Below are 20,790 nucleotides of genomic sequence, written 5' to 3' on the forward strand. Positions count from 1 at the left end.
ATTAAACACTTCTATTTAGACTGTCTAACACTAAAAGAGATTAAACGCGAGTTGGGTGAAATTTATGGCACATCTGCTCCTATGTTTACGACTGTTTACAGTTGGTTAAGTGAGTTTAAACGTGACCGTACATCCACAAATGATGAACATCGTTTGTTACGACTTGTAAAAGCGACATCCTCCGAAATGATTGACAAGATCCACGATATGATTTTAAGTGATCGACAAATCAAGGTCCGCTAAATAATGGAGAACATAGGCATATCACAGTGTATTCGGTTTTGCAGAAATAATTGGGATTGGAAACATTCTCGGCAAGAAAGGTGCCGCGTTTGCTTTCAGTGGAGAATAAACGCAATCGTGTGATCGATTCGGAGGCTGTTTTGGCACTTTCTGTCCCAATCTGGACTAGTTTCTGCGCTGATACATATCAGTGGACGAAACACAGATACACTACTACACTCCAGAAGCAAAGGAAAAGTCCAAAAAGTGGAATTTCTAAGACGATCTAGCTCCAAAGAAGGGGAAGGCAGTGAAATCAGCCAACAAGGTGATACCCACAGTTTTTAGGGATGCACGCGCAATCATCTACATCAATTACTTGAAACAAGGACAAACGATAAATGGAGAGTACTATGTGTCGTTATTGCACCGGTTCAGACACGAAACAAGAAAAAACGTCCTCATTGGCAAAGGAAATAACGTTTCCTCCATCGAAGACAAGTTTCGATGACGAAAATTATGGAAATAATTTTGGAATTTTGAAATTATGGAATAAATTCTGATTATTACAACATCCACCGTATTCACCACATTTGACTTTCTTTTATTTCCAAACTTGTAAAAATGGATCGGCGGAAAGCGATTCGTGTGGAACGAGGATGTCATCGTCTAAGCAAATGTCTATTTTAAGGACCTTACCAATCCTACATTTTGCATGGTTAAAAAGAAGTTGGAGAAAATTTGGAAAAAACTCGTCGAGCTAAAAGATTATGTTGAAAATAAATTTTAAAAATCTATCCAAAATGGTTTGTTTTTGTATCTTTTTCTAGGAACTTTTTTAACGATCCTCTTATAAAAGTACATTAATAACCAGCAAATATAGATTGTTGTGGGAACAATGGAAACACTTGAGTTTTAGTTTAAGTTTTACGTCCCACGATATCCCGGTGAGGTTAAAGGAGAGGATATACGTAGTATTCGCAACATGTAATATATGTGAGGTAGTATGTAACTAACTAAACTAACTCGATAGTCTATTGAGCCAGGGGTTCAATGCAGCGTTCACAAAAAACTCTTCATTGGTTTCAGCTCTTTGCCAACTGAATTCAAATTCCATTTTACAGCCCTACCTCTAAAAGATCCATCTTAAATATTATCATTCCATCCGCGCCTACGTCTTTGGATTTCTAATTGGATTTCCAGTCAAGATTTTGAAAGTATTCCTACTTTGTTCCATTCCGGCTACATGACCTGCCCACATGAGTCTCCTAGACTTCATGACTCTCACAATGTTCGATAAACAGTATAAATTATGAAATTCCTTATGAGGTTTCTGTTCCCACTCCCGTTTCTCTTGGGTCCGAATATTCGTCTTAGGATTTTATTCTCAAATATTTCAGTCTGGGTTCCTTCCTCAAAGTAGCGATCATGTTTTGCAATCACAGCACAAGTATTATCGTTTTGTGTATTTTAAATTTCAAATTTTTCAAGAGAATTCTCGACTGCTAAAGATTTTCAACTGCACAATAACACGAATTCCCTGCTATCAGTCACATTTAATTTCTTCGTGGATATGTTTTAGTTTGTTAACATTAATGCCAGATATTTGAAAGTATTTGCTTTATCGAAAGTAGTCTATTATTTGATATTTTGACGTATCCACATTTTCAGTATTACGATCCCCTCAAACTTCCATGTATGTAGTTTTCTATCCATTTACTTCTAAACCGTTTAATAATTTCCTACGTTTAATAAAATGCAGTACCACTGAGTATAAAAGTGCAGTGTGTTTGTTCATCATCTGCGATATGTTATAAATAGATGAAGTAAGACACAGGCGTATCTTAATAATAGAACGTACAAGTCCTTACAGCAGGGCATAACGTCCGAAAGTCCTACCATGTTTATAAATTAGAGTAGTGCGTGTACTTCAGCAGGGCAGAAAGTTCTCTTGGTGGAAAGAGCATAAACTCTATTGTTAGTGCCGAAAAAATCATGTTGGTACGACTAGCAAGACGGCGACTCTGTACAAAAGTCCCTCCGAAAGAGCTTTCCGGAAGGACGTAGTCTTGTAGTTATATCATTAAAGCATACAAACGGTAATGGTGCAAAATGTGGTGTAGGATAATTACCTAATTGCTCTTCTAATCTCTCCATTCAATGACTAATATAAACGAGCAAAGGAACTTTCAAGCTCACGTCCATCTTATTCCTTTTTTTCTTCAAGGATTTTGTTGTTTCGAATTCTTCAACAAAAATATTGGAAGATGTAACTATCAGTCTAGCTCTAATGTTTAATTTTCTTCGTCATGTGTCAGATGTTTTGCCACAAAAGAGCTCGAAAACCTTCTTAATCCATTTATATACTAGAGCAGAGCTAGAAGTACAGGAACTGGAAAGCGTTTTGAGTCTGCACTTCACATGTTGCTATAACCACAGAACAAAAAACGAACTGTAAGGAAAAAAATACAAGTGTTTGTTTGTAACAAACGACTATTTAGAATTATAAAATCTGTCCCGAGAACTAATCTGCCAACAGTTAGAATTATTAAGAGCACAATTATCCTCAGTTTTGGTTTGTATTTATTAGAAGTATTCAGAAGTTTACAGGTTATATTGTCTACCAGGCCTATCTAGTGAAACTGTTTAAACAATCCAAACAGGTCAAATGATTAAAACGGATCAACCGGTCCAATGCAGTCAGCACGTTCCATATATGTTTAAAAATGCAATAATGGGTGAGCGTATGGCCGGAACTATTCGATTTTCCGAGCTCCAATTCTGATCATCTCCATTGATTGTAGTTAAAATTGGACAAGTAAAAGAACAATTTCATTTAACTTTCTAAATTCACATATTTAAATAATATGATGGGAAATACATTTTCCTCAATAACTTTTGATGCAATATATAAGTCTGCGACAATTATTAGCACTGTCATGCCAATATTGATGTTAATGGCTAAATAAATAGGATGTTGAAATTTATAAAATGGTTTCATCTCTCCATTTACTTATCTGTCAAATTCTCTGTTCCTACCCTAGTAAACAAAAGTTAATAATACAGTGTCGTCTGCTGTATTGCTGTAAATGTTAATAACTGTACTGATGTAGAGAATACCATATTGACATCAATATAAGACGCTTGTTTTATCCAAATCTCAATTTTGAAAACTGAGGATACGTCTTATATTCGTAACCTTACACAATTATGATACAGTGTGTCCACATGAAACCTCCCTGATTACAAATATTAATTGAATGGAAAATATTAGCGCCAAAGAATAACGGTTTGCGGCATCGTGAAGAGCAAGTATAACAGTTTTTTGTTGTTCATTTTAAATATTTTCTTTTTGTTAAAGATGATTATGAGCAAAGATGACAGCTAAAGAGAGAGTGCAGGGTGTGGTGTAGTTGTCTGAGACTAAATCACCGATTACCGTGCAAAGGAACTTCAGACGAAAGTACCTGGGGACTCTCGATTCAGCCTTTCTGCTCTTATTTTTCCCAGGATATTTTGCGGTCGGTGACGTCACGTGGAGATATCGCCAAGGATAAAATAGAGGATCTGCCCATACCACAAAATCGTGAAGCCACACGTATCCTGTGATTGATGATTTTCTTACCTATGAAAGGTTATTCCGGGTAATTTCTTCTTACTCCTATTTGTACACCCATACATGCAGCATGTAACCATTGTATTATATAAATCTGAAGCAACAACATAAATTAAAGTAAACGACAGACACACTACATGTCTACATATTATCGCATGAGAACCAGAGGAACGTAACTCTAAAAATGCGAGTTTCGTTTTCTTCATGTTTGGACATAATTTTGAAAGTCTCACTTGTTGTAAATGGAACATAGCGCCATCTGTTCTCCTTGTCGATCATCTGTTGTGATGTAGCTCAATTACCATCTTATTAAAAACACATGTTTCTAAGAAAATAATATTTTTGTCCTCTCGCCTGTAAACCTACAAAAATGGAGTTACGTTCCTCTGGTTATCATGCGACGATATGAAGATCACAATGTTTAGAGTCAACATATATGGCGATCATTCAATTACCTAATAGAATGAAAATACAAATGGCCAGATTCTCTATTTTATAACATCCTTGTGCATAGCGAGGTATTATTCAAGAGAAGAAGTGAAATATTACATACGCAATTACGCTAGTTGGTACACTGTTTCATTTGCAGAAGTTCCTCCACAATACGTCTTGGACAGGGACCCAATCAGAAGGCTGAACGCTAACTGTATCTACCTGTTATTTAATATACCTTCGAAAGTACCAACGGCCATTAAAACATGGTTTGAGAAGTTTTTAGCTACGGGGAGTGTCAACCGACAGCCGGCTCGGGCAAAGCACGAACGTCTGAGGGAAGTGTAAATGAGGTCAGGGACGCTTCCACTAGAAGCCCAAAAAAGTTAGTTCGCAGAGCGTCACGCGAGCTGAACATCCCACGTTCAACGGTCCATAAGGTGCTCCATAAAAGACTGCGTTTGTATACATATGAGGTGCAAATCGTTCAGGCGCTACAGCCCGATGACCTACGAAAACGAACCAGGATTCCAATGGAGATCCTAGAACAGATCGAGGATGTTTCCGATTACTTGGGGAAGGTGATTTTCAGTGATGAGACAACCTTCCACACATCCCATAAGGTGAATCGTCACATTGTGCGCATTTGGGGTTCCGAACCCCGGTATTTTGTTCGTGAATATGTCACAGATAGCGTAAAAGTGAATACGTGGTGTGCTTTGGGACACGACAGAATTATCGGACCACTTTGCTTCATGGAGCACACAATAATTGGCCCTGTTTATCTGGACATGCTAGAACACTTTGCTTTTCCACAGCTACTCCCTTTGCAACCAAACATGATATTCCAGCAGGATGTAGCCCCACCGCACTAGTGTTTAGATATTCTTAGGGCTTTAGACCGAACGTTTCCACAGCGATGCATTGGAAGCGATAGACCCACACCTTGGCCAACGTGATCTCTAAACATAACCCCTATGAGCAGTGGCGTATTTACGATTTTGTTTCGGGAGGGGCTTTGCTAACTTTCGGGGGGGGCTTTGCCTGGAAATGTGAAAATTCTGCAAGATATTTCATTTACTTTACTATACTAAGTAAGATTTCGGGGGGGGCTTAAGCCCGGAAGCCACCCCCCTAAATACGCCACTGCCTATGAGATATAGTGTAGAGTAAAAGATAGAGTGTACGTCACACCTGTACGTGATATTCCTGCTCTTCATCACAAAATTGAAGAAGCCATCAATTCGATTACACCGGAAAGGCTACACAACACATGGCGTAAGATTGAATATCGACTTGACATTCTGAGAGCTACTAACGAGGTCTATAGAAGTGCATATATAGACAAAGAAAACTGTCTGAGTTGCTCTTGAAGATGCAAACAGTTATTATCTGGCGCTAATAGTTTCCATGCAATTACTATTCGTAATCAGGAAGGTTTCATGTGGACACCCTGTATTTTTCATATAATGTTTAAAATTAGTTGATTTCTATTTGGAATAACAATAATGCAATAATAGCATTACAAACAACCCCCATCGTAAGTGCTGAGTAGATGGATGAGGGGCATTCTGCATAGCGACAGGTATGATTCTCCTGATCGGTTGATATATTATTCACGTGACTCCGACCTTCGCTCCTGACTGGTTTATTCCCAGAGCTGCCCCGCCCGTCACTCATGAGGTCCCTAAATCTACAACAAAATCTATATTTGTATCAACTTTCTCTTTCCCCATAACAATTTGAACCCTAAAACTTGAAGTATGTTTAAATATTTAGCTAAAGATGGGAGATATCGAGAAAATAACATCATTAGGAGCCACCTGGATGCAAAACGTACCCCACAAATAGACTATAAACACCTACGTCAAACCTTTGAAATCAGAAGTAACTGTCTTCGGTCTCGAAAACGGTGAGAGAAAGAGAAAATGTAACATCAAAATCGATCCGTAGGCTCCCACCAAGCCTCTTCGTTCCCCCTTTTCCTATCAGGCCCTGTCAGGTGTTCAGATCCGAAAGGATTTTTTTTTAAAAAATATTGCATAATCTCCCTCCCTCCATATACGTATATACAGTGGTAAGAGTGGATCTGAAAAGTTGGGGTGTCGGTAGGTAGCGGCATGACGCCACGCCGTTTCCTCTGCCTATCTTTGACCATTCTAAATTCCTAGGAATTTTGGGACGTCGCACATATTTTTTCGAGGTGGGGGACGGCGTCGTCCTGGGTTTCCCCGCACTTTTACCCCTGCGTATTATATAATTCGTTCACCGTCGTGTTCATTGAATTTTTCAACACGAGAACTTGCTGCAACAAGCTGCTTACATGTATACCTTAAATAAGACTCAATTATAAACATAACAGTACTCTTTCACCTGCTTTGATAGTTAAAATTGTTCTCTTATAGATCATTGTTGATATCATATACGTAAGTCATGAGAGAAATAAGGGAAACGATACAAAAGATCTCCTTTGGAACTGCTTCATTAAAATCAGCGACGATAATTATATTTGTCCATTTATTCATCGATATCTGATCCTGTTGCTTGTATTGATGACATATATAAGGAAGTGTCTGTGCAAAATAGAATATGTTTATATTTTCTTGAGTGACACGTTGGAATGATGTACATACCTAAAGAAAACTATGCTTATCATAATCTAGATGGAGATTTTCTCTAGGAAATATCTCGTTCCGTCCGGTTTTGATTTATATATTTTTAACCTTGAAATGGTGAAACTTACTGATATCTCTTAATTGGTCACTGTTTTCTCGTGCTGTTTGGCAACAATGCTCAAGCATATCAGACTGTAAACTGCGTAGTGATATTGAATTCGAAGTGGGTATCTATATATGCTGAACACATTGATATGTATAAAATTAATAAACAGGAGTGAAGTCTTGAACACATTTGCCTTGGGTTTTAAAGGGATGGTTCTCCTCTCACTCCACGATCGAAATTGTAAATTCCTTACTCTTAAAAGTAACCTTTGCTAGATAAGCTTACATGCTATCATCGAATGTTCCATCAGTCTTCTTAGACTTCCATCAGTAGAGAAGTATTTTGTTCCTCAATGTTACTCGCAGTTCAACCTTCCACATAGTTTCCTTCTAGCCACAAAATAATCCAATTAGTAATCGCAATGCATATAGCATTGTATTCACTCCGAAGCAATTTGGATGCTATGATGAAACCACAGGGTTTATAATATTCTGTCTCAGGTTTGGAAAATTTTAATGTAGCCGCGATTGTAGATATAATTCCTGAGTACTCAATAAAATCAATAATCGTGTTATGTTTCCTAATTCCCACCTTTAAAAACGGAGATGTACAAAGTTATCAACGAATTTAATATTGGCTCCTTCAGCAAGTATTACAACTGTATCTCATCCTATCATTTCAAACTGGATGAAAGTCTGAATTATGGGAATGAATAAAGCCCCCGCCATCGTCAATGTCTCAATGTTCTTGTTTAGTTCGTAATTAAATGTTCGTTGATTGAGTGGAAAAGATTGCAGTAGATAACTCTCAATAGCTTCCTTGTTCTGTGTGTTCGTTTTTGATTCACTGCTCTTACACATCAATACATATCAATATGCTTGTTATTGCACTTCAAAGGCAACAGCTTCTTTTCTTTCATTCGTCATTCTAAAGTCAGTGTCACATATATGACTGTCATGAATCGGAAAGAATAATCGAAAATGCCGCTCGTGAGAGAGTTAAACATAGCGATTTTGTTGGTCTCTTTATGTATATCTTTACGTCCTGTTATGAGTATTCCTCGAGCAATGCTACAGTGCACGTTCAATGTCTCAATGGACAGTAATTTAGGGAAATACTGTTCAATATGTTTTTTTCTGAAGCAAGGTCTCCATTGTTGTCGATGCCTAACACATTTCCATTGGTTCTCAGATTGAGTTCACTACTTAATGGAGTTACTTCTATTCTATGACCAACATATTTTTCATTCAGCAATACACCGGGTGGAGAGTTTCTCTGTAAACTGGGTACATTGTATTGACTTACTAGGGATGATTCCATACCGGGACCAAGTACCTGGGTAAAACTTATATATCATCTTACCATGAGAAGTACGAAACCGTTTTCAAATCACGGGCAAAACCGCAACCTGACCCTATAAAGAGCCAGTTTGTTGGTGTTTGTGACCTATGTTGTATGGCATGTTCGACAGAAGGAAAAATGAATATTACGATGCATCACGCGTATGCGACTGAGCCCATCATGCTCCTGTTTTGGCTCATTGCTAGAATGTGACTCGGACAACGGTTTAATAATATCACTTTGCACCCAGATGTACCCATTTGATCAGTGTTGCCAACGAATTGTAAATACAATGTGGCAGATGGTTTCTCTACTACTGGATGTATATGCATGTAACGTGGTGTAAACATCATTCGTCACTAGAGAAAATATACTGTAGACGAATTCCTATCTCAAGAACTCCAGTTTGTCAGTGATCCCAACCAATTGTAAAAATGAGAAGGTATGAAACAGGTTCCATACGATAAGACGTTTATACACCAAGCTTGGCAGAAAAATCACACGACACCATAACAAAAATACGTTGAGTGTAACCATTTTCTAACCATCTAGGCTGTCAGTGTCGCCAACCAAGTGTAAATGTCATAATGTTGCTAATGGCATGCGTACCACTGAACGAAAATAAACAAATGGGACCAGGGACGGATTAAGGTTTCTGATGCCCCTAGGCACTCTGACATAAGGCATCCCCTCCCCAACATACACCTACGCACTTCTCATGAAACACTACAATTCACGTTTAAAATATATACACCAGTGTACCGAAACTTCGTTCATCACATTACATAAAACAAACATTTATGACGCTTTGAATCTTACAGTGATTATAGGCTACATCTTTACATATCATAATATGGACGGTAACACTCTTTTTACCTTTAAACATCAATAGTTACTGGAAATAGTACAGAGTAAAATACTCTTCCTGGCATTAGCGTCTGCAAATAAACTAATAACTGGTTCAAAATCTATCTTTCTTAACAATTCTCTTTCAATGCACATTTTACTAAGAGCTGAAAGTTTTTGGTTGTGCCTTCTGGACCGCAAATGGTTCTTAACGCGTTTAAACATAGAAAAAGATCTTTCCCCTGAACAGCTCCAAGTTGACACAGATACAAACATTCGTACGCAAATATTTACAATGGGAAAGATGGTTTCGAGTTTCTTTGTCTGAATGTACTTCAACTTTTCAGATGTAGTTTCGATGGCTACACCACACGCTTTCAAGTGAGCATTGAAATGAATACATTAATTGAAAAACTGGCTTTGAAGTCATCTTTGTAATGACGAACTAGTGCATTTGCTTTTGCTCGGATGGTTTCAGTCCACACTATCTAGTCTTGCGAGGAAATTAACTTTTTTCATTTGTCATGTTTTATGAATTTTCCTTCTGCAGATTTCAGAGATTATGGAATCCATAGTTTCGTTAAATGTCTCCAAACAAAATCGTTCTCTTCCTATAGACACGTATTGTCCTTGTTTTGCTTCATCGGGAGCAGTTTCCCTACTTTTCTTCCGTCCCTTGTCATGCAGTTATTCCTTACATCCATTTATATTCTTTGCTTCCTCTACGTATGCATCAAACTTCTGTTGCTTCACTCACATCAATATCTGTTGATTGTAGATTTTCATTGCCTGCATCGAGTCACTCCGTGATCTTTGCCCAGATAGTACACATCAATGCCGACTCTAACTGTTGTTTTTGATTTCGCCAGTAATCATCACCATTACTACGAGTTTGTGTTTTTTCATTGTTGTCATTTGCAATTTGCTCCAGAGCTACACAAACTTCACTATAGCTTGTGGAAAGTGCTTTACACGCATCTGCCCTTGCTGACCAATGAGTTGCTGATAAGCTTTTCAGAACAGTTGATCTTGGCTTCAAATATTTCAGTAGAATTGCCCATCTTCTGTCAGGCTGAGAAGAAGTTATATAAGTAGGTTCTGCAGTAGGGTGGGCCGAAAAATTTTTTTTCAGATATTCAGGATTGAGTAGTTATCAAAAGTTGTGTATTGGTACGAAATGAAGCCATGTCAAATATGTTGATTTGAAAACAATATTTAACCGGGCCCCCTTGGCCCTAAAGTTCCTAATTTTTTGTTCAAATAAAATGGTTTTAGGTAATAAGAACATTTTACCAGACAATACTATTAATACATAAAACATGAAATACATGGTTTCAATATACGCAAATAACTATTAAGAGCTTAACTAACTTCCAAAACTACCATATTAACACATGAAAAACCTTTGTGTTGAGCCCACCTCAGAACTCTCAAACTTTAAGAGAATATCACTTTTTCGCATCTGGATGCAAAATACATAACACTGGCTTTCCGAAGGCGGCGCTTACATTGCTGAATTCAAATAAACTAGAAACAATATGGCTGCGAGCGTCTCTTCCTGTATTGTCTTGACTTCGAATTAAGCATATGATTTTGAATTACAACTCAAAATGCAAAACGATCATTAACCCTATTAAGAAATGAGATATACCCATTAAGAGCCAAATTAAAGAAATTTAAGAACGGTGCTCAGAAGTTATTTGATATTTTCTCTTGCAAATGCTGTGATAGATTAACCTGTAAGTGTTGTAAATCAAATCATATACTTCTTTTGGAGTGGGAGCTCATATTATATCAGAGAAATCAAAGACAAATGACGAGTTGCAATGTAGATGAAGCAGAAACCCATAGGCTAAAAAAAAGCGTGATACACAGATCGATTATGATGCTTCGGTACCAATTACAAGGGGGTTACAATCGTTAGCCTCAATCCCGTACTTGCAACATACATTAAGCGCTTCCACCCCGAATTCAGACGATGAAGAGTTCGCATGGAGCTATCGTTTAGAGAATAAAATCTAAAGTAAACCTAAATAAACAAACGTGAGCCCTAAACAAATGAGTACCGCAAAAGATTTAACAGATATATCGAATAGGTCGGCTGCTAAAATTGTATCCGCTGTTTTAGAAGATATGAATTTACTGAACAACACTAACTAAGACAAGGTAGTAGATAAAAACAAAATCCCTACGAAACTAGCAAAAAAGAAAATGAAAAAAGAAACCGTCTACAGTGTAAAGCTACTAATTTTAAGGGTCTCTATTTTGATGGCCGAAAATACCAAACTATAGTTCTAATTGACAACTGCAGTAGGCAAAGCACTGAAGAATATGCGGATTATATCGATTTGACCGATTGGTCAGAAGTAATAGTAACGAAACCTCCAATTTCGGCTAACATATCAATAGAAGATCAAACCGAAATGATTGTGGAAAAGAGGAGGTTTCAGTTTGTCACGTTCCCCTTCCACATACAGGCTTTGGAGAACTGTCTAAAGGTAGTAACAGAATCTTCTTCAAAAGTATGCGGTAGTGTTGCACGAGACGGTTATATTCGCGCAAAACTGGAAGTACGAAAGTATCTACCAAGCTTCGGACATAAATCTCAATATTTTGTTCCAAGATTCCGCTAAAGAGCTTTAAGTAAGAGGAGAGTGGGTGTGAGGAACTCGCTGTATAGCCATCTTCACGTGGTGAGTTCTGCGCTGGTTTGGTGTTTGTTGGTCAATTTTTCAACCTTACCTTATGTATTTGTGTCCGTACTATTATATCTACTAAACAGCAATCAGGCGAAGAGCTGCACATCAGATCAGAACATTTAAAATCCTGGGGTCAAGTTAAAGTATTAGGAATCTTAACCAATTTTCTATACATACTTAAAATAATGGTATATATATTTTTTAAAAAATAACACTTTTCGGACCCGCAGGGCCTTGTGAAAATTTTTTATCTGCCTGTTTTGGGAAGAAACATAGCATTATACAACTTTTGCACGGTACTCAAACTTAATTTTCTGAAAACGAATATTTCAATAATATTTTCACTACTCACAACCATATTTTTTTCAGCATTAACGTTCTTTTGGGGTCCCGGGGCCCGGTTAAATATCTTTTTATCTGGCTCTGTTTTGGCGAGAAAACATGACATTATAAATTTTGCACGGTACTCAAACTTAACTTTCTAAAACAATATATTTCAACAATATTTTCACTATTCACAACAATTGTTTTTTTTTTTTCAAAATTAACGTTCTTTGGGGCCCCCGGGGCCCGGTTAAATATCTTTTTATCCGGCTCTATTTTGGTGAAGACGTAATATTATACAACTTTTGCATGGTACTCAAACTTAACTTTCTAAAAAAAGTATTTCAATAATATTTTCACTACTCGCAACTATTTTTTTCAAAATTAACGTTCTTTGGGGACCCCGGGGCCCGGTTAAATATTTTTTAATCCGGCTCTGTTTTGGTGAGGAAACATAATATAACATTATACAACTTTTGCACGGTACTCAATCTTAATTTTCTAAAAAAAAAAAAAATTCGGCCGTTTTCGGCCCACTCTATTCTGCAGTAAACCAAAAACCGAAATAGCGTCACGACAAGACTCAGCAGCACAAGTTCCTACAAGATTTAGGGAATGTGCAGAACAGGATATGTATTCTGCCAAAGGACTAACATGTTTAATTCTTGCCTCTAACCCAGCGTAAGTTCCTGTGAGCACATGTAAGCAACTGTATCATGTGCTAACGTGTTTGTTTTATTACTTTCTCTACTACCAGAAAACGTTTCGAGTTTTGAAATTTTCTTCACTTGCTCTCTTCCGTTTTTCTCCTTCTTTCTGTTTAATTTGCGTCTTTCTGCGTCTGATAATTTCTTTCTTAAACTACTCATACTGACTCAATTATCTACACGACGTGCATAACAACAACATATACATAGAACTAGATAAAACTGTCTCGTTCTTTGTTATGCGGGTCTACTTGAAACAAACATCGCAATGTAGTGCTCCATCTACAATCCTTTTTAAAAATCCAAGCCAACAGTGCCCTCTGTTTAGTTTCTAATCTGCCAGAGAACAGAAAGGAAGGATTTGAAAACGGTTTCGTACTTTTAATGGCAAGAGCTTTCAGACGATATATAGGTTTTATGCAGTTCTTGGTCCCGGTTTGGAATCATCCCCAGTTAGTGATACAATATAATTTCGTTTTCTATATTTAAATTATTGTTTTTAGTCGTTACATTTGAAATCAGAAACATGTTTATAAGCCTAATGTGAGCAATCTGTTTAGTGTAGTCATTCTTTGGTATCTCATGATTCAGCCTCAAATGTAGAGTAGGAGATGTACTCACTAAATGCAATACTCTTGAGAGTGTATTTTTGTATTGTAGGCAATGTAGTAGGTATTTGTAGTAAATTCATTGCATCCTGAAAAGTATGGTCATCAGACATCAACATCAGAAATGCTAAGCACAAGTTCCGCAAATAACAATACCAAAACTTAGTACTTTGTTTGCATTATATTCAATGATGACTGTAGACGGTTCATGCTGTAAGTACGTAATAAATATCTCGGCTGGTACATCATCATATGAGTCGAACATACACATGAGGAACTTGTTTTCAGTAACATATATTGTGACTATCAATATTCTTGACACATATAAATTTATTATAGCACACTCACTTATTTGCGATGGTATAGAATATAGTTTATCAACAATAAACACTCCACTAAAGATCTTTATTTGCAACTTACGTGATGGACGTTTAATAACGACATCCTTGAGCGCTTTTGTTATCCTCACGACGAACTGAACCAGAGAAACTTTGCAGCTTGAAACATTTGAATATGATATTTTTCCTCAGTTGATTTGTCTTTTTTCTTAGCATCTATACTTTCTTGGTAATGGCCGCTGATTCGCCTACTACATTCTCTAACACACTAAGTACAACTAATAAAGCTGCGGTGGTAAAAATAAATTCACCAACTTTTTTGTTCCTCAAATCTTTTTAGCTGTAGTAGACTCAATGAACCCTCAATATCACTCGGCGTAAGGAATCCTATATCCCGTACGTAATTTGAAAGTTGCTGCTGGCTAAGTATCGGTTTAATCAATTGTAACACGCTGGGTTCTATTTTAATTTTAGAGCCTTTCACCTACATTTTCGGTTCTATACCGGTACTGGTATTTTTAAAACATCCAATCCAATTTTGGGTTTAGTATTCATAGCTAGAGTAACACTCAATGATGCTAGTTTTTCACCGATACTGTCATCATTGTTAACAACATGCCTAGCATCCATGTTCTTAAAGTTTTATACAATATCAGGCTTTCTACATGTAAGCATGAAAGCTGAAAGTTTTTAAATTCCTAATTCCGGAGATCTTAATGTCTTTCTCTACCTTCGCAATCATCTGTTGCTTTAAAAAAGTTCTCCACATTAATTCGACAACTGCCTAATCTGGTCCACGCAGTTCAGAAAATTCCTTCTTCTGTTTCATAAAATTACAATTTTTTTCATAATATGGATGCTGTCCGATCAGTTTTTCTTCAATTTTAAACTTGAATATGTAAATAATCCCTCTTTCTCTCCATATTTGAATATCTCTCTCTGTCTTAATGTCGTTCACTATGAACTCACATGGCTTGGGATCAAACCTCCAACTCTTGAAACCAAATGTAAGCGCTCTACGTCGGAATATGCTTTCGTAACCCTATAGGTTTGTTGCAAAAAGCATCATTATTTGAGATTTTATTCTAGGTTTGTTTGTCGACAGAAGTTTCATTTTTATCAGTTTTTTATACATTTGATCAAACAATATGCGTTTATCACACTCAAGGGAGAGGGGAATTACACATTCCTATCCTGCCCAAATGACGCCACTAGAACATTTGCTTGCAATTACTGGAAAACAAAATGAAATTAATCATTGAATAACACTCACTTTTGTCAGTAGTTTTTAGGGCACTGCGTCCGCTTTACTGGCTTTGGGAAACACGAAACCCACTGCCATGACTGACAATTTTCACAAATTTCACAAGGAGTACCTTCCTAGCTTAATGTGATATGTAGTCCTTGAAACAGGAAAAGAATACAAATAAGGCGTTTAAGAAGCTATGGGAACACTTTGTGATATTTTTTTATTAAGGGTCTACAAGTCATTTCAGAACAAACGAATGCAAGAGACGGTTTTAGAGCTATAAAGCTTGTAATAATGATTCCTGCTTTGTCCGACTGAATGGAAAGAGTATATTTAGTCGCACGGGCTGCTTTAAACAAGGAGACAAAAGGGATCAGGTTGAAATGAATACTAGGAGCATGCATTTGATCGAGAAGAGTTTCTGAGTGCATAAACACACGGCGCAAGAATTTGTTAGTAATTGGAGTTAAACGTTTTGTAACATTTTCTAGCCCGCGAACTATACCTTTTCTATCTTTCTACGCAGGGCGCTCTCAATGAGATAGGTGTCAGGGTATTTTGTTTTCATTACTTCAGGTTCATAGAACCATTTAGGAATGAGTTCAACATTCGAATCACTTAAATTATACGTTCGAGAATTAGTGGAGAGAACTTTAGCTAGACGAAAGTTGTCAGTCGACCAACTCCGTGTGAAGCCTCTTTCAAATTTTTGCTTCAATTTATTGATTCTAACCATCTTTGAACTTTGGTTTGAACTTGGATTGGACTGCGAATAGAGTATTCATAAGACTCTAATCAAGATATCGTTTTCGTGTTGTTTGATTACATCTACTGTTTCATTTGAATTAGTCTATGTTTTATCTGTTACATGTGATTATTAGCTCTGGCAGTATTTCAACCCATTTGTAGTTACTTGAGTGGGTAATGCGCTTCCGTGTAAGGTAACGTAAAATCTTGTTAAATCTTTCAATCATGGTTGCTTTTAGTTCACTATGGGTTGAATAATGTTTGATTTAATAATCCTTCATGTATCATGAAATCTGTGTTGTAGAACTTAGATCAGTATCTAAGTGTTTTGGTACTTGATGTGTTTCTTGGAACACCACACAGAACATACGACTAACTTTCTTTTCAGTTTTGTTCTTTACAGAGATAGCCCATGCATTTCTGCTGAGCGTATTGATAACGGTTAGTAGATACCTAAAATCTTTGTTTAATCTTGTAAAATCTATCAAATTACCTGAGTTCATATTAACCAGATCGGCCATCCAAACATCATGAATACCTTTTCCTATAACGGGAATTCTGCGGTAATGTCATCTAGCAGGCTTGTGTAACTCGTTAACGATTTGTTCAGTAGTGAAAAGATGTTATTTACTGTTGAATAACATGGCACCGTAAGTACTATAGGATGTTCACCAGGCGAAAATTGGTTGCTCATACAACAATTAGATCATACATATTCACATCATATTCATTCATTCAGATCATTTTCTTTCATCCAATGGAGCGTCTATAATTCGTGGTTCTTCATCCACATTAAATAGTGTACTTTATTTTAATTGTTCTCTTGCATTATACACAAGAAACTCCTTATGTTTCTTCCTCAGCCACAATGCAAGCTGTTATATACACCACAGTTCTTGAGACATGAATATGCTACTAGCTTTATACACTTTCCTTTATCCGATTTTATATTTCCTGACATCCTCCATTACTTTACTATACCACTGTTGCTGATCACATTATAAAAATTCTTCTCAAAATCAATTTTGGCCTTCTGTGCGTTTTCGTGTGTTGAATTCAATGTACGAGCCTTCTACTTCGACTGTTTACACCATAACTCTTCATGCAATTAGTAAGTTTTAAAGCAGTTTTGTACTCCATGTTAGTCAAATACTACAACAGACAGTACAGAAGCATGTAATTTGATATGTTTTCTAACCATAGTAGTAGTTTTGATTTATTAGAATTAGGCGATGTTCATTTACAGAAGTCATTGGTAAATCAGTGTGTTTGTCGTGAATCTCAGCTGGGTAGTCTAAAAGTACCACAACGAAACAGTCTTTGTGTTGATTTTGAATTGCATAATACCGTCCCGATTATATCTCAACGGCGGAAGACTTTCACACATTACATACCTCTACAAACTAATCATAGCCTCGTACATAAGGTATGTTATGGATTTCTGTTAATCAAGTGTGTCTAGATTCGATTGTTAAGTATAGGTTAACATCTGAAACACAATTCAGTTTTATTTTTGTGAACATAAGAGCTGAATTGCAAGAAATACTTGGCCGTGTCAGTAAATGTGAAGGATCTAACTTATATTCTTCTGCAACATCCGTGATAACGGAGAAACCAGAAGAGGGAGGAAAGTAAAACTTTGCATGAAGCAACTATAAAGAGGGTGTATTCCACTGTTTCGCCATGATATGATATTAATGAATAATCATTGACTTGAACTAGCTTTTTTAAATTTATATATTGTTTTATATCAATATATTGGTATTGATTTACTGTATATAATTTAATGTATTATTGTTATTAGGTTAAGAAATCCAGATCTGGGCATTAATAATTATTATTATTATGAACTGTAAGTAAATGTAATTATTGTATTTACTGTGTATATTTATATTATTTCTTTTTTCAGCTACTACATAAAAATACCTCTAGTAAAAAGAATAGTTAGATAGCAACTTTGTTTCAGGGAATACCAGTCAGTTTCAAAGCATTCACAGAAATCTTCTTGTAGTTGGGAGAACCCTCCTCCCCTCCACTGGTTTTTTTTTTTTACATAGCTTATGATACGATACCTTTCCTACACAAATGTCCAAAACTTAAGCATAATGACTGTTCGAGTACATAGGGCACGAAGAACGTGAAGAAGTCACACTAAATGCAACCACCACAACAACGTATCACACTTAAAGGGCACACTAACACGCAACAGGTCAAATTTGGTGGAAAACACAGCAGAAGGGGTCACACAACACAAACTCAGAATTGGTACCAAAATACTAATACCACGAAAACATTCTGAGAGGCACTGGCGGCATCGAAAACAGCTTAATATGGGATTTGGTCACTCCGAACAGCCATATATGTCTGGCAACGACGTTCCATGCTCAAAATAAGGTTTTGGAAGAGCTCTTGGGGTAGCAGTACAGTGCTCCTGGTGTGTCCTGTAGGCGGCTGGCGGATTCCAACACATCTTTCTAATGCGTCCCATTCATGTTTAATCAGGTATAGGTCAGGAGGTCGCACTGGCCACTCAATATGTTGGATGTCTTCCGTCTCTAGATATTTTTTCACCAGTTTGGTTCGACGGGGACGAGCATTGTCATGCATGAGCAGAAATAGTGGGCCAAGTGCGCCCCTGAAAAGCCGCACATGGACATATAGAACCTCGTCCCTCTACCTCTGACCGTTGATGGACCAGCCTCGAAGATGTGCAGGTCAGTAGGACCATTCATCATAGTGCCTGCCCAAACCAGTACTTTACTACCACCATACCTATGCCTTTCCACGATGTTCTTAGGATGTAAGCAAGTTCCCTGTTCGTGCCAGATCAGAGTGCGATGGAAATCGCTTTGGGAACTGAATATGCACTCTTCTGTGAATAGTACGCGACCCTATTCGTTGGGGTCCACTGGTGATGTTCTCGACACCACTGTAAACGGGTCCTTTCGGTATCTGAGTCAGTGGAACGCATGTTGATGGCCGTCGGTCATACAGACTACTAGCACTCAGTCTCCGGTACACAGTATGGTGTAACACTCTCACCCCTGAGGCGGGCAAGCACCGTTGGTAGATATCTTGCAGGCATGGTCCAGTTCTGACGCACAGTTACGGACAAGTATCGGTCCTGTTGTAGAGTTGTCAGTCATGGATTTCCTCCACCGGACTTACAGCTGATATCTCCTGTGTCGATAAACTGTTTCCACAACCTAGACACGACACTTTATGGCACATTGACGGTTCGTATTACTGCTGTCTGTGTGCCACCTTTTTCTAAGCGCCCGATGATCCAGCCTTTGGTAAATGCATCGAAATGATATCTTTGCGAAATATTCCATTAACTACAACAATCACTACAACACTCCACTCACTGACACACGAAATGCGCCTATATCTAATCCAAGCACTAGTGTTCGCTTTGTTTCCATAGGAGGTCAGGCGGACGTTTGCAACATCCGGTTCAATGCTCCTCACAAGCAGTACATGCCATCTACCACAATTTCTGTCCTCGCGATTGCCTTCCCGGACTTTACATGCAACTTCTTGTATTATGCTTAAGTTTTGGACAACCCTATATATAAACGGAAGGTTTTTACAGAAAAGGGGACAGTTGAACGTCAGTCTTGGGGGAGACTTCGAACAATCTGCAAAATGTAATTTATAGGACGGACTCGGCTCGGTGAGCCGAGTGGGAGCTTTTTTTCTTGTAAGAAAATATTATGACTTTAAGTAAAGAGAGAGGGAGTATTACGGAGGTCTTGCTTGGACTCGTTAGGTTCTCCGAGTCTTAAAAAGGGTTTCCGGTAGAAGGCATGAGCTATATTAGGTTCAACCTTCTAGCAGGTTTTCATTTTTAAGGGACTTCTTTCTTTGACTAAAATGAGGTCCTGTGAGAAGAAGGAATATAGAAAAGTAATTCTTACAATAATTCAAGAAATAGATTTTTGCTAGGAAATTAGGCCCTGTAGAATAGGGGCAGGATTTGATCCTTCAAATGCTACATTCCATATTTGGGTGGATATGGCATATAAACTAGTAATTCCCTGATATTAGATTTTTAAGTAAGTGTTCAAAACTGAAGCAGTATACGGCTTTGGTCGGTTATTAAATAATTTGTTCCTCTTGCAAAACACAGAAGGTTTTATGAATAATCTAAACACATATCCCTGGGTACGATCCGTCGATGTAGGCTCGTGAGAGGCTACTGATAGAGTTTTTAGATTTTTGTTTAAATCACATCTCTTATTTCAGGGAGTACGGTTCTTAACTATCCTTTACCTGCCAGATCTATTTAAGGATCTTTCGCTACTATAAGGCGAACTCATTCTCCTTTCCTACCTATCCCTATAATAAGTATTTAGATAGTTATCCTGTTAGTGCATCTCCTATTTAAGGGAGTACACGAAAAAGAGTTGTAGGCCAGGGCTTCTGATGTAGTGAGTCAATGCCCTTTACAAGTTAAGATTGACAGAGGACGCTTTTAGTGAGGGCTAACCTTTCTGTCTGCCACAGCCCCAAAATTAGAGAAACCCTATCTTAATAGAGTTTACTGAAACTAGAGAAAATTAAGGAATTAGGTACAGGTATATCTCATGCATTTTTAAAGAAAGATATTTCATAAAATTTATCAACTCTTTCTAAATAAATTTTTTATAGAGGTAACTCATGTGTTATGACTTCATATGTAAATAAGATCCTGAGTTTTAAAACCTGTTTATTAAGTTAATTACCCTAAACATTACTTATTTTGTTTTAAGATTCGAGTGTGAATAGAATTTATTGTATTCTACTTTTTAAAAAAGGTTGTAAAACATTTTGTAATAGAGACACGAATAGCCATAGCTCACAGTCTAACGGATTTCAGTATTACATACTTAAAACTAACTTCTCTTATATTATTTTCGACTCACACAGCCAATGTTCTCGCTGGCTTGTTCACTGCC

The sequence above is a fragment of the Thermobia domestica genome, chromosome 3 (genome assembly GCF_964235325.1).
Source record: "Thermobia domestica chromosome 3, izTheDome1.hap1.1, whole genome shotgun sequence".
Taxonomy (NCBI): Eukaryota; Metazoa; Arthropoda; class Insecta; order Zygentoma; family Lepismatidae; genus Thermobia; species Thermobia domestica.